Source organism: Somniosus microcephalus, chromosome 3, assembly GCF_052327205.1.
Source record: "Somniosus microcephalus isolate GS21.2 chromosome 3, FLI_Smic_1.0, whole genome shotgun sequence".
NCBI classification, from domain to species: domain Eukaryota; kingdom Metazoa; phylum Chordata; class Chondrichthyes; order Squaliformes; family Somniosidae; genus Somniosus; species Somniosus microcephalus.
The window spans coordinates 78,251,771-78,267,903 of NC_140989.1; the positions used below are offsets into that span (position 1 = coordinate 78,251,771).

At 46.0% G+C, this 16,133-nt stretch overlaps 1 protein-coding gene across 7 annotated transcripts in view; it reads left to right on the top strand.

Moving 5' to 3' along the window:
• The window catches only part of angel2 (angel homolog 2 (Drosophila)), a 65,799-nt gene that overhangs the window by 18,743 nt on the left and 30,923 nt on the right, over positions 1-16,133 (top strand). The window lies entirely within an intron of this gene.

A 16,133-nucleotide genomic window follows, 5' to 3' on the forward strand; every position in this document is an offset into this window, starting at 1 on the left:
CTAACATAGAATGATACACCACAGAAGGAGACCATTTGGCCCATTGCACCTGTGCTGGCTCTTTGAAAGGCTATTCAATTAGTCCCACTGCCCTGCTCTTTCCCCATAGCCCTGCAAAACTTTAACTTCAAGTATTTATCCAGTTTCCTTTTTGAAAGCTATTATTGAATCTGCTTCCACCACCCTTTCAGGCAGTGCATTCCAGATCATCATGACCCACTGCGTAATTTTTTTTTCTTCATGTCGCCTCTGGTTCTTTTGCCAATTACCTTAAATCTGTGTCGTCTGGTTACCGATCCTTCTGCCACTGGAAACAGTTTCTCCTTTTTTATTCTTATCAAAACTCTTCATGATTTTGAACACTTCTATCAAATCTCCCCATAACCTTCTCTACTCTAAGGGGAACAACCCCAGTTTCTCTTGTCTCTCCATGTAACTGAAGTCTTTCACCCCTGGTACCATTCTAGTAAATCTCCTCTGTACCCTCTAAGGCTTGATATTCTTCCTATAGCATAGTCCCCAGAATTGGACACAATACTTCAGCTGAGGCCTAACCAGTGTTTTATAAATGTTTAACATAACTTCTATCATAAGGAAGTAGTTAATGGATTTAACACCCTGTGAATACCTTTTGTTGTTTAAAAAAAAATAAAGTTGAATGTGCAGGATAATATAGAAAGATCATCTCAGTGAGGCAGTGAAATAGCAAAGAGGAGGGAGAGCAGCTCCAAAATGGAAGGAAATTAAGTAGAAAGTGGGTAGGAGAGACTGGCAGAAAAATGGAGGAGACGGTTAAAGTTTGAAGGTGCTAAAATCTGAGACTGGAACTGGCCTCCAGATCGAAATTTTAATGACATTTCAAAATTATCCAACCCAATACTACTTGTGAATTATGTGATTTTTATGTGTTTCAGAAACCTTAATTTTTAGTACAATGAACTCAATTTACTGAAAAACAAGGCAGCATAGAAACATAGAAGATAGGAGCAGGAGTAGGCCATTCGGCCCTTCGAGCCTGCTCCGCCATTCAACGAGATCATGGCTGATCATCCAAACCCTAGCACCCGGTCCCTACACCGACAGCCATCCCACCCAAGCCCTATCCCTGTAACCCCACGTATTTAATCCCCCTAACACTAAGGGTCAATTTTTATCATGGCCAATCAACCTAACCCGCACATCTTTGGACTGTGGGAGGAAACTGGAGCACCCGGAGGAAACCCACGCAAACACGGGGAGAATGTGGAGTTTGCACACAGACAGTCACCCGAGGCCGGATTTGAACCCGGGTCCCTGGTGCTGTGAGGCAACAGTGCTAGCCAAAACAATTTTTTAAAAATGTTCAAAAACGAATGGCCTAGAAATTCAGTTCCATAGCGCCCGTTGTTTGGGTGCTATGGGTGCTGAATTGGGACCAAAATGACTTCCGAACGGTGCGCACAGACTTCTGGTGCGGGCCGTGCTGGGCGCCATTTTGGTTAGGGCGGCTGTTGGGAGCGTGCACTAGAAGTATGGTAAGTATGCAGATCGTGACGTCAATCAACGTGCAACACTGATTTGACGCCAGCGCTGCCATTTTTGTCATCATCGCTGGAGCTAACGCCGTCTCCTAACCTCTGACCAGAGAGAAGCAGATGGAGCATGCATGTGGCTTTGCTAGGATAGTGGACTTCCTCATGGTGCAGGGCGCCATTGATTGCATGCGTGTGACTTTGCTGACGCTATATGTAAATGCTGAGATGTACCGCAACCGCAAAGGTTACCACTCGTTGAATGTGCAGTTGATGTACGACCATGCTTAGTACATCATGATGGTGAATGCCCATTATTCTGGCAGCAATCATGATGCTTTTATTCTGCGGCAGTATGCTGTTCCCTCAGTCTTTGAGCCACCAAGACAAACCAGAGGGTGCCTACTCGGCAACAAGGGCTATCCCTTGACTACCTGGCTCATGACTCCACTCCGCAGCCCAACCGCACATGGGCAGCATCCTGTCGCACAAAACATCATAGAGCAGACCATTGGCATCCTTAAACAATGCTTCTGCTGCCTGGATCGCTCTGGAGGAGCCCTACATTACTCACCAGAGCATGTGCCCCAATTCGTCGTGGTCTGCTGTATCCTCCACAACCTGGCCATCATGAGGGCACAGCCCTTGCCACCAGGGATGCGGCCACCAGCTCAGGAGCAGGAAAAGGAGGCGGAAGCAGAAGGAAGGAGGCAACTCAGGCAGCCCCTTTCTGGCCGGGATATCCAGGATTGAATCATCTGCCTGCGGTACGATTGAACCCAGCCCCTTTTCCACATTCAACATTAGTCCAAGACCTTACCTTCCCTCTGTTACTGACCATTACTGCATCATCTTGGCCACAATGCTGAAATAAAAGCCACCACAAAGCAAACTTTCCAATCAAACTTTATCCATATATCCATCCAATAGTACATCCAAATGTCCCTTAGTGACTGTCTTGCGTGTGCCTTTGCCTATCCTAGTGCTCCTGTGCAGTACTACCTCAGTGGCTGCAACATGGCTGGTGGAAGGCTACTGACTTTCAGTGGGGGAGACTACAGATGGGCTTGCAGGACGACCTCGAGCAGCTCTGGGCCTAGAAGGCTCGGCTTTAGACTGCACCACCTCTGCATGGGCGGCAGCAGTCTAGGATGGCTGGCTGACAGGAAACAGCAAGGGCACTGGTGGAGTGGCAGTGGTGGGAGGACTAATGCTGTCACCCTTAGAGAGGACAGCAGGGTTGGCCTCCACTGATCCATTGCCACTCCCCAGGGGGTCCTTGGCAATCCTTGTAATCTGCTGGAGTACAGACTGCTGGGCTGCTGTGACACCCTGCAAGCCCCTTTCAACTCTGGTAAACCCAGCTATGATGGCAGCAGTCTGTGCTTGCATGACTTCAGTCTGAGCTTCCATTGCAGCACTCAGACATTGGGTGATATGTGCTTATGCTGCAATAGAAGCTGAGACTTCGGCCATTAGATGCTGCATGATGGTTGGGCCCACAAGTGCATTAATGGATCTGCCCAGTGTTAAGTCTGTGGGTTGTATTATAAATAATCACAGACTCCACTGTTAACAAAATAAAACACGTCTTTACTATTCAGAGGCTCGGGCGATTCTGCCCTAGTTAACGTATCACAACCCTTATATACTGGTGTGGTCACTATCGGTATTACAGTATACATGAGCCAATAGATAGTGCCACCCTAAAGTAGTGCTCTTAAAGGCGAACGGTTACATTCTATAGTTCCCTTAAAGGTAAACGGTTACATACACAACACTCCTCCCTTCCTAGCTTATTACTTACAGAATCCCGTTAAACATACAATCTTCAACTTTATATAAACAGTTTGCAGATATACTCTCGATGGAGTCAACGTCATATAACAATTTACAGATATACTCTCAATGGAGTCAACGTCATATAACAGTTTACAAACATACTCTCAGTGGAATCAGGTTCAGTCTCTGTGGGAACAGTTCATAAATTCAGTCTCTGGTATTAATTCGTTCCAGACAGCATCCTCAATAGCTTTTTTTTTAACAGCTTGTACTTTCGTCCTGTTGAACCAGCAGTGCGGACTTATACAACCCACTGGCTGTCTTGATAATGTCCCTGGATTTATTTTACAAATTTAGCACCTTTCGTAGTGTTCGGACTGAGGTAGTAGAAGTAATAATATTTTAAACAGTTATTATTTTCTGCTTCTTCTTTTTCTTTTCTGCCTTTTTGAAACTCTCCGAGCTCTTTTCCCGGCTGCCATCTGTAGCGCCACCAACTCTCTATGTTCCTTAGACCTTAAGTGCTTCCTCAGGATTTCAGCACTTTGGGAGTTCCCATCACAATTTGGGCGGACCACATCCTCATAACATTCGGTGTCACTCAACAGGTCAAAACCCTTCTTCAAGCAATCATATTCATCCTGCTCTTCCTCGGATGTCTGCCCTTCCTTCCCTCCTGGCCTCATTTGTGCGTTCAATCCTTTCCCTTCCTTCAGGGATTTCGTTATCAGGCTATTTAATCCTTCTACTGAAGTAGCTGTTTCCCCATTCTCCTGTTCCCCTGGACGTAATTCAGCGTACTCCTCCATTTCATCCATCATTTTCTCCAATGCTTTCATCTTCTCTTCCTCTTGTACTTTGGCTTCCAGTGCTTGGAGAAGTTGCGCCTCGATGCTCTCTAGCTCATGTTCAGGGCCCATTCCCAGTTGAAACTGTTCTTCAAGTCGGTCAACCTCGGTAATGGCTGCCTCATAGTTGTCTTGGGCTTCCTTCCATATTTTTATGAGTTCTGCCATGTCTTTCACCTCTACATCCTCATCTATGTATGGAACTTCTACCGATGAGTCTGTCTTGGCCCTGAGCTCCTCAAGAATTTCCTGCAGCCTTTGGACTTCTTGCTCATGTTCAACCTTTAGTTGCTCATATACTTCCAACGAAACTAGCTTTTCGGAGGTTGCTGAGTTAACCCCCTCCAGAATTGTAGTCTGGGCCTGTTCATACTGTTTTTTCAACTTCTCGCACTCTGCTTGTAAGGAGTCGTAGAGAAGAACTGGAATAAAATCCTGGCTTCCTGAAGATTCCTCTTCATTTGTTTCTTTCGCAATTTCCTGTTGGAGTTCAGCCAAGGCTGCTATGCTATCTGCCTCGAAGTCTCACTGCCATCAACTCTTCTTTATTCTTGCAGTCCATCTCAGCCATTTCCCGTTTACTTTCATTTAACTGAGTGAGTAGTCCCTTATTTTGGGCTGAGAGATATTGCACCTTCTCATGTAGACCCTTGCACTCCTTCTCTGCTTGACATAGCTGATTACCGCTGATTTGGTTCTGCGTTTCAAGTTCCAACATCCTTTGCTTAGCTTCTTTCAGTTTCGCCCCTATAAGCTCCTCTTGCAACATGGCCACATTATTCTCATCAGGTAAAGAAGCGTTTCTCTTTTCCATGTCCAAGATTTGTTTCTGCATCTCCTTAAGAGCACCCTGTGATTCAACTTCTCTTAACTTTGCCTGCACTAGCTCCGTCTCTAATTGCAGAACAAAATCCTCAGTGCAGCGTGATTTGCCCTTCTGCTGTATCTCTAGATCATGCAAATATTCTAACCCCTGAACATCATCAGGGAGATGTGATCGGTAATTGGTCACGATGGCTCTATGGTCGCTCTCTGCTTGAGCCAGTAGGTTCTGTTGTCTTTCCAGACTCTCCCATTCGGTGTCATAGAACTTTTTCATTGTTTTCATCTCTTGTACGAGGCGGTAACTTAATTGTTCTAATTGTTGTTGTACTTTGAAATAGCGTTGAGTTCGAGCCCGGTGTTCCTCCGTAATGCATATGTCTGTAGCTTGAACAGACTCAGAATTCTCTGTCTTTATGCACGCCATCGATTTTCCAACCTTAGTCTGTGAGTTAATGTTAACCTTGTTTTTCATACATAAGCTGGACTTATCGTCTTCCGGCTCAGAGTCTGAGCTGCTTGTCTGCACCGAGTCCTCACTCGTCATTGCTTGTCGGTAGTGCCATTCCATGTCTATTTTCTTGATCCACTCCCGTCCTAGAAGTGGTGGTCCTCCCTCAGGTAGTACGTACAAATTCATTCTTGGGTGTACTTTACCCCTATCTCTCACCTTGACTCTTATTTTCCCCATGGGGTATACGCGATGCCCCGTGTATGTCTGTAATACGAACTTGGTATTTCTTAAGGGTATGTGAGAGAATAGTCGGTGGTAGTCCTTTTGGTTGATGACTGATACAGCTGATCCCGTGTCCAGCTCCATTCGTACTTGGACTCCAGCTATTTTTAGTGTGACCCAGATCGTCTGTAGATCATTTACTTTACCCACATTGTGGATTCTCAGACTATCCAACTCCTGGCTGTTTGGGTCTGAGTCTGAATTTTGTTCGTCTGAACTCTTTTCAGCCACCTGATGCACCTTGTTGTACTTTTCTTGTGGTGGTGGCTTCCTTTGCTTGTTGGTCTTCTTTCCGGACCTGCATACCTTTGCGATGTGACCCAGTTTGCCACATTTCCTGCACTCTTGGTTCTTAAACCAGCACTGATTCTGGTCGTGCGTTGTCTTTCCACAACGGTAGCATTTGGGAGTGCTTGCTGTAATTTGGTCCACCCCGAGTGCCGCCGCCTTTAGCTGCATTTCCGCCGTCCCTTTCGCTGCGGCTTCGTGCGATGAAGCTATGAGGACAGCCCTGTCCAGTGTGAGGTCGTTTCCAGAAGTCGCTTCTGCGTTCCTTCTTTGGCCAAGCCGCATACGAACTTGTCCCGCAGCGCCTCTGTCAAATTCCCTCCAAACTGGCAGTATTTCGCTAGCTTACGCAGTTCGACTAAGTATTCCGCATTGCTTTCATCTTGCCTCTGGGTTCTGGCGTAAAATTTAAATCGTTCAGCCAGCATCAACGGTGTGGGGTTCAAGTGATCCTTCAACACTGTTACGATCTCTTCGAAGGTCTGGTCCACTGGTTTAACTGGTGCTATTAGATGTTTCAAAAGCCCGTATGTTTTTGCTCCCATCGAATTTAACAAAGTTATTGCCTTGTTGTCATCCTCAATTTCGTTGGCTACGCAATATATTTCTATGCGTTCCACATACGTGGCCCAGTCTTCTATTTCAGCATTAAAGTCATTAATATTTCCTCGCTTAGGCATCTTCTTCTCTTTTCGAGTACAGTACAAGTATTACTTTACTTATTATTAATTTTCTTCTCTCTTCTTGAGAACACCACAAGTATTGCTGTACTTATACTTATTTTCCCTCTCTTGAGAACACACCAGCCTTTCTGAAAAATCTTATTACTTTCCTGAAATTCTTAATAATTTCCAAGATGGCGGTTTCCCGCTTCTTCCTTCTTCTTCAGCGGTTTCCCCGCGAAAAATGGCGGCTTTCCCGCGCTTCTCGCTCTCCCCGCCCACTTCGATGGCGGTTTTCCCGCGCTTCTCGGCGCTCTCCGCCCACTTCAATGGCGGTTATCACCCGTTCCCCGACGCTGACTTTCAGCCCGAGTGCGGGCCTTATCAGCGGATGCGATCGATGGCCCGGCTGCGCCTCGCACTTGAAAGCGGCCCCCGGCCTCTGGCTCACCCGCTCGCGCGGCTCTTGCTCGCTCCCTCCCGGGCTCTGGCTTACCCGCTCGCGCGTTTCACCGCGGCTCTTATCAGGGATTGCGATCGCCCTGTCTTTGCAGCCAACGCTGCGGCTTACCCACGAGGTTATGGAGGCTTCAGGGTCCTAATGCCTGTCGCTTCCAGCCTGTCGGTTCCAGACTGGTGAGGATTGAAACCTCTCTTCAACGTCCTGTCTTCGGACGAAGCCGCCGTGGAACAACTGCCGCAGGGTTCGAATCCTGACTCGTCGCCAATGTTAAGTCTGTGGGTTGTATTATAAATAATCACAGACTCCACTGTTAACAAAATAAAACACGTCTTTACTATTCAGAGGCTCGGGCGATTCTGCCCTAGTTAACGTATCACAACCCTTATATACTGGTGTGGTCACTATCGGTATTACAGTATACATGAGCCAATAGATAGTGCCACCCTAAAGTAGTGCTCTTAAAGGCGAACGGTTACATTCTATAGTTCCCTTAAAGGTAAACGGTTACATACACAACACCCAGCCCTTCCACGCTGGAAAGGATGGGCTCCAAGCTCTGCCCAAAGCCATGTGCAAGGCTGGAGCTGGACTACTCCATGCTCCTTGACATTACATTTATTTCTGGCAGGCCTGCCATTGCACCAAGCATGTCATTGTGCATACCCATCAGCCTTCTTCGGTAGGCCGCCCTTTCCCCCTGCCCTGGCTGCAGGCCACTCGTGCCTGTTGTCTCACCACGTGCAGATCCCACGTCTAACCTAGCCTCTAAAGTACGGTGTGTCCGTATCTGAGCTGGTGGCTGGGAGTGTGAAATTGAGTGACAATGTTTCTTCTTCTGGACTCTCCTTTCCCTCTTGTTCTTCGACCACTGGCTGGGCAGGATACAATTCTTTGGTGTTTGAAATGAGAAAGGCACAAGGGTAAGATTGTGGTGAGGTGTGGGCGGGGGGGGCGGTGGAGGCGGGAAGTAATAGCTCCATGCTTACACCATGTGCAGATTGTATCAGAAGTGGGATGTGAGAAGGAGGATATTGTATGAGGATACCGGCATCTTGAATTCCTTCACTTCTCTTCTCTCTTAGGCAGTCCCTCGGAACCGAGGATGACTTGCTTCCTCATTAAAAATAAGTTCTCAGGTGACTGATGAGTCCAATGCGGTACCTACAGTCTCTGTCACAGGTGGGGTAGACGGTCGTTGAAGGGGCGGGTGGGTGGGGTGCTTGGCTTCCGCTTGCTCCCGGCGAAGAGACTTTAGGTGTTCGGCACCTTCCCGGATGCTTCTCCTCTACTTTGTGCGGTCTTGGGCCGGGGATTCCCAGGTGTCCGTGGGGATGTTGCTCTTTTTCAAGGAGGCTTTGAGGGTGTCCTTGAAGCGTTTCCTCTGCCCACCTGGGGCTATCTTGCCGTGTTGGAGCTCCGAGTAGAGCGCTTGTTTTGGGAGTCTCGTATCGGGCATGCGGACAGTGTGACCCGTCCATCGGAGCTGATCGAGCGTGGTCCAAGCTTCAATGCTGGGGATGTTGGCCTGAGCGAGAACACTGACATTGGTGCGCCTATCCTGCTAATGGATTTGCAGGCTCTTGCGGAGGCAGCTTTGGTGGTACCTCTCCAGTGCTTTGAGGTGCCCGCTGTACATGATCCCTGTCTCTGAGGCATACAGCAGGGCGGGTATCACTGCTGCTCTGTAGACCATGAGCTTAGTGCCGGGTTTGAGGTCCTGGTCTTCAAACAATCTGAATTCCTTCAGCCCCGCTGCTGGCCATGGGCTGAGCCATGCCCCTGCCAAGAATGGCCAACACCGTTACCTCCAAGGGGGTGAGTTGATGCAGATGAACCTGTCCCCCAGCAGTTAAGCTCTGCTGCCTGCAGTTATGTGCCACCTTTTCCTGCAAGAGAAAGGGAATTGTGTCAGTGAGTGTGGTTTAATGTGTTTAGGTGATGTGCCTGTTATAGTTGAATAGCTGACAGTGTGGGTGTGAGTCTTGCAGCAATGGCAAATGCGTATGGGTGAGGTGAAGCTATGAATGTGAGGTATGAATCTTGTTTGGTAGAGATTGTTGGTAGTTGAATGATGCTGGTGTGGTACATTTGAGCAGTGTGTGAGGCTGGTGGTGCAGATGGTGGGCTATGACATTTGAAGATGAATTCTCACTGACCTTGATTACACATGAGGTCATTAAACTTCTTCCTGCACTGAGTCCACATCCTCGGGGCTACAATGTTGGCTATCTGCTCCCACTGCACTCTCATCTGTTGTCTGGCGGGCCTCCTGGCCCCCTGTGGGAAGAGAACCTCTTTCTTGGAGTTGACCTCCTGGACCAACGCCTCTAGTGCTGCATCGGAAAATCTTGGAGCCCTTTCCCTGGCCTATTGAGCCATTACTCAGTCTTGTTTTTCTGATAGCAGCCTTCACAATCACTTCCTCCACCTGTTGCAGGCAGAACTCTTTAAGAGATGCAGATTGCCTTTAAGTTGTGCAGGCTAACTTTAATTGGAGTTATCCTCGCACAAACTTGGGCCCTCTGCTGAGCATACAGCAGCATGTTCAGCGCTCAACTGAATGCTACAATTATGCAAAGTAGCAGGCAGCACGAATTTTACGTGCTGCGTGCAGTCCTCCGAACGGACGCGGGTTCCTATCACATCGCAATCCCCGCACCTGTTTTCGGGGGCTACCGAATTTCTAGGCCAATATCTCTGGCATAACTCTGTACTCTTCTGGCTTTAGAACGTTAGCGAAACTAGTAGGGTAGACGTCTGGCCAATGGTTTACAGGAAAAAATAACAAACTTGTATTTATAATGTAGCTTCCTAATCCTTTGGTTGTGAAGCAATTTGGGACATCCTATGAATTACTTTTGAAGTACAATCATAGTTACATAGGCAAAGTTACTGAGCTTTGCTCAGACCTCCGTTAGGAGGAAAGGGAAGAAAAAGGTTAATTGAATATTTATGGGTGTTGTTTTTTGTATGCCTTTGTCGTACTCCTGTGGGTTTCCCCTGTTGTTCGAGAGGGGTTTCCTTATCCTTACCCCTTACTGGCAGTCTCTTCTAGTCTGGTTAATCCAACAGCTAAGAATCTTTGGGATCTTATAGTGTCTGGAGGCTATTTGTCCTGACACATTTGTCACTTGGAGGATGGTTGATAAAATATTTGGATTCTTGAACTAAGCTTCGTCAGTAGGACACCGTAATGCAACAGAAGAATTGGGAAAATTACAAATTCCGAACAGACCCCTTGCAGCATAATAGGACATTAATCTAACACTGTTACTTATTTTGTAATTTATAATTGAATGCTGATTAGTTCCCAGATGCAAAGGACAGGGAAAAGGGGTGGACACCTGAGAGATTGTATCGCCACCCCTTTTGCGTTGCTCTGAGATTTCCCCAGGGAACCGGGTGGCAGATTGTTTGTCTTTTCAGCAGACTCGAGGAAAAGGATGACTTGCTAATGAGGCAGGAGGGGTGTATAACAGGCCCTTCCAGCGCATTTTCCCCTCTCAACCCCAGAAGAGTGCCAATTTTGAGAGGTGCCCAGAAGGAGTGGGCCTTAGGCCCTGCAATTAAATCAGAGAGAAGGGAAAGGAGCAAATTCCAGGATGCTGGAAAAAGGAAATTCCCTTTTTATTTTGACAAGACAAGGATAGGTGGATCTGTTTTTAAACAGAATCTACAAGACTTCAAATATGTCAAGGGTTTGGCTTGCACCTAGGGTAATTACCTGAACTCGTAAGTTCAGGTTCATGCCTTCTGTCATGTTGTAAAATTACACCTCTTTAGGGCGAAGCATCCCCAGCCAGGTTTACCTCCGCTTTTAACCCTCTCTCGGAGTCAATTATAAATGAATGACCTCTTGTCACTAACTCCACAAGCAGAGGAAATATTCTTTTCCTATCAAAGCCCTTCATCATTTTAGTAAACCTCTTTTTAGCCTTCTCTGCTCCAGTGTGCATAATCACAGAATCTCCATTCACTCCTCGTAACTAATTTCTCATCCCAGGAATCATTCTGGTGAATCTACACTGTATGCTCTCTCGCAGCTTTCATGTTCTTTCTATAATGGTTGCCCAAAATTGCACAGAGTATCTTAACTGCAGTCTAATCATACCCTCTCTGTTCTTGTACTCTTATTTATAAAGCCCAAAATACTTTAGGCTTTTTTTTGGCTTTATCTATCTGCACTGGCTCTTTCAAGGTATTATGCATTTGCACCAATAGGTGGCTCTGTTTCTCCACATCCTTCAGCACCTTTCCATCAAATGTATACTCCCATATATATTCCCTTCCAATGTGCATCATTCAACACTTCTCGCTGCAATAAGTTGCATCTGCCACCTGTCTGCTCATTCTTTTAATCTGTGTGTCCTCCTGAAGTCTGTTAGTCATAAAAATTTACAGCAGAGAAGGCAATTTGATCTGTTGCTCTGAAAGAGCTATTCACGTCATCCCATTCCTCTGCCCTTTGCCCAAAGACTTTTACATTTTTTCTTTTGTTTTAAAAGTCCACTTCATTTTTAAAAGCTATTTATTGATCTGTTTTCAGCATGGTTTCTGGTAGGTCATTCCATGCTGTAACAACCCTCTGCATAAAAAAATCTCCCCCTTCATTCATTTACTGATTTAAGATTGAGAGATGATCTCATCGAGATGATAAAAGGACCCGATAGGGTAGATGCAGAGAAATTATTTCCTCTGGTTGGGGAATCCAGAACAAGGGGGCATGATCTTAAAATTAGAGCTAGGCCATTCAGGAGTGAAATCAAGAAGCACTTTTTCACCCAATGTGTAGTGAAAACTTTGAACTTTCCCCCCCCCCCCCCCCCCCTCCATCCAAAAGGTTGTGGATGCAGGATCAGTAGAAACTTTCAAGACAGATCAATAGATTTTTGTTAGGTAAGGGTGTCAAGGGAAATCAAGTAAAGGCGAGTAAATAGAGTTGAGGTACAGATCAGCCATGATTTCATTAAATGGTGGAACGGGCTCTAGGTGCTGAATGGCCTACTGCTGTTCCTATGATCTTAAATTTATGTTTTCGACTTGCCAACTTACTGACCAGTGGAAATAGTTCTTGCCGATTTGACCTTACAACACCCCTCATAATTTTTAACACTTCTTTCCGATATCTTCGTCACCGACTTTCTTTCTTTAAATGTAAAGAACCCCAGTTTTTCCTCTGCTCTTCACTCTGCCAAACTTTCTACTTTTGTGTAGTCACCAAATTTCCCTGTGCCCAAGTTAAAATTATCCCAAATTATATATTTTCTCTTGTTGCTTTGTTCATGGTGAGCACTCTGTCACTCTCTCTGTGTATGTCTCTCATTCTGTGCCTCAGACCGCTACTCCATTTTTCTCTTTCTCTCTGACCCTGATCTTTCTCTGTCTTCTTGACCTATCTACCTCTTTCTCCTTGACCTATAACAACAACAACTTGCATTTATATAGCGCCTTTAACGTAGTAAAATATCCCAAGGTGCTTCACGGGAGTGTAATCAGACAAAAATTAACACTGAGCCAAAAAAGGGGAAATTAGGACAGGTGATCAAAAGCTTGGTCAAAGAGGTAGCCAAGGAGGAGAGAAAGAGAGGCAGAGAAGTTTAGGGGGGAATTCCAGAGCTTGGGCCTCAAGACAACTGAAGGCATAGCTGTCAATGGTGGGGCGAAGTAAGTTGGGGATGCACAAGAGGGTAGAATTGGAGGAACACAGATTACTTGGATGGTTGTAGGGCTGGAGGAGGTTACAGACATAGGGAGGGGCGAGGCCATGGAGGGGTTTGAACACAAGACTGAGATTATTAAATTCAAGGTGTTGATGGACTGGGAGCCAATGCAGGTAACTGTCTCTTTCTTCCCTCCTCATCCCTCTCTGCAATCTCTACCATCCACCTGTCTGCTGTCACTCTTCTCAATGTTTCTAATGTCACTCTCTTGTTGCCCCGATGCTTCTTCGCCCCATCTCCTCAGAATGGCTGAAGCAGATGGCGACAATATTTAAAAAAAAAAAACTTGGTATGACCCAAGACCGCAAACTGCTGAGGAGCATTGCAGGCAGCCATAAGGAGAACGGGACGTCAGGGACTAAGTGGCCGCGCATGGAAGAGATGCAGATGAGGGTGACGTGTGATCCCCAACAGCGAACAGCTGTACCTCTATATCACATCTCTCAATCTGTGCTGTCAGACTGTTTCTCTGACATTCAGTCTTGGGATGAGCTGCAGTTCCTCCAGCTAAACGTTGGGAAGGTCGAAGCCATCATTTGATGGCAAATGTAGAGCATAAGAAACAGGAGCAGGAGTAGGCCAATCGGCCTCTCGAGCCTGCTCCGCCATTCAATAAGATCATGGCTGATCCAATCTTGGCCTCAACACCACTTTCCCGCTCTCTCTCCAGACCCCTTGACTCCTTTGTAGTTTAAATGTCTGTCTATCTCCGCCTTGAATATATTCAATAACTCCGCCTCCACAGCTCCCTGGGGTAGAGAATTCCAAAGATTCACGACACTCTGAGAGAAGAAATTCCTCCTCATCTCCGTCTTAAATGGGCGACCCCTTATTCTGAAACTATGTAACCCCACTGTTTAAAAAAGGAGGGAGAGAGAAAACAGGGAACTACAGACCGGTTAGCCTAACATCAGTAGTAGGGAAAATACTAGAGTGTATTATAAAGGATATGATAACAGGACACTTAGAAAATATCAACGGGGTTAGACAAAGTCAACATGGATTTATGAAAGGGAAATCGTGTTTGACAAACCTACTGGAGTTTTTTGAAGATGTAACTGGTAGAATAGATAAGAGAGAACCAGTGGATGTGGTGTATTTGGATTTTCAGAAGGCCTTTGATAAAGTCCCACATAAGAGGTTAGTGTGCAGAATGAAAGCACATGGGATTGGGTGTAATATATTGGCATGGATTGAAAATTGGTTAACCGACAGGAAACAGAGTAGGAATAAATGGGTCATTTTCAGGGTAGCAGGCGGTGACTAGTGGGGTACCGCAGGGATCAGTGCTTGGGCCCCAGCTATTCACAATATATATCAATGATGATATGGATGAGGGAACCAAATGTAATATTTCCAAGTTTGCTGATGACACAAAACTAGGTGGGATTATGAGTTGTGAGGAGGATGCAAAGAGGCTTCAAAGCAATTTAGACAAGTTGAGTGAGTGGGCAAATACATGGCAGATGCAGTATAACGTGGATAAATGTGAAGTTATCCACTTTGGTAGGAAAAACAGAAAGGTAGAGTATTATTTAAATGGTGATAGATTGGGAAATGTTGATGTACAAAGGGACCTGGGTGTCCTTGTACACCAGTCACTGAAAGCAAACATGCAATGCAGCAAGCAGTTAGGAAGGCAACTGGAATGTTGGCCTTCATTGCAAGAGGATTTGAGTACAGGAACAAGGATGTCTTACTACAGTTATACAGGGCCTTGGTGAGACCACACCTGGAGTACTGTGTGCAGTTTTGGTCTCCTTAGCTAAGAAAATATATACTTGCCATAGAGGGACTGCAGCGAAGCTTCACCGGACTGATTCCTGGGATGGCACAACTGTCGTATGAGGAGAGATTGGGTCAACTAGGCCTGTATTCACTAGAGTTTAGAAGAATGAGAGGGGATCTCATTGAAACGTATAAAATTCTGGCAGGGCTAGACAGACTGGATGCAGGGAGGATGTTTCCCCTGGCTGGGGGGTCTAGAACAAGGGGCCACAGTCTCAGGATACGGGGTAGGACATTTAGGACTGAGATGAGGAGAAATTTCTTCACTTAGAAGGTGGTGAACCAGTGGAATTCTCTACCACAGAAGGCTGTGGAGGCCAAGTCACTGAATATATTTAAGAAGAAGATAGATAGATTTCTAGACACAAAAAGCGTCAAGGTGTATGGGGAGAGAGCGGGAATATGGTATTGAGATAGAGGATCAGCCATGATCATATTGAATGGCGGAGCAGGCTCGAAGGACCGAATGGCCTACTCTTATTTTTCTATGTTTCTATTTTCAGCCCCTGCTCTGAACTCTGTAACCCTGCCACCGTTCCATCCCACTCCCTCCCTGGCCACCATTTCAGATACGCCAGACTGTTCACAACCTCAGCATTCAGTTCGACGCCAAGCTGAGCTTCCAACTCCATATCCTCTCTACTCTATCACAAAGACCGCCGACTTCCAGCTGCATAACATGCGCCGCCTCCGCCCCTAATTCAGTCCATCTGCCACTAAAATTCTCATCCATGCCTTTGTCACCTCCAGATTTGACTATTCCAATGCTCTCTGAACTGCCCTCCCATCCTCAAGACTCTAAACTTCAGCTCATCCAAAACTCTGCTGTCCGTATCCTTTTCCGCATCAAGTCCCGCTCACCTGTCAACTCTGCCTTCACTAACCTACATTCGCTCCCGGTCCCCTAATGCCTCAAATTTAAAATTCTCAACCGTTTGTTTAAATCATGGCTTTGTTTCTCCCTATTTCTAACCTCAGACCCCATCCCTGAATTCTCCATTCTTCTGATTCTGGCCTCTTTTGTATTCCCTCCTTCCTCACCTCACCATTGACAGCCGTGCCTTCAGCTGTCTAGATCCATAATCTAGAATTCCCTCCTTAAACCTCTTTTCCTTGTAAGACCTTCCTTACAACCCACCCGTTTGACCCAGGTTTTAGTTTTCCTTCCTAATATATCTTGGTTTGGTGTCTATTTTATTTGATTATGCCCCTTTGAAACACCTTGAGATTTTTTCTACATTTAAAGTGCTATGTAAATGCAATTTGTTTTTGAAAATCTCAACATACTGGCCTGTTCTTGTTCGGACATACAAGAAATAAAGTAAAATTAAAATTGATACTGTTAGCCTCTTTACCGGCTCAGCAAGAAGGAGTCAATAAAAGCAAAATTTTGCTCTTTAGATTGCATGGCATAAAACTGCAGCCATTCTTTTTGGTTCCAGTCAGTACCTATTTGCCACTTGCTCCGGCTCCTCCTGGCTGCGTGCTGAACCAGATGTTGCATAATCCTGGC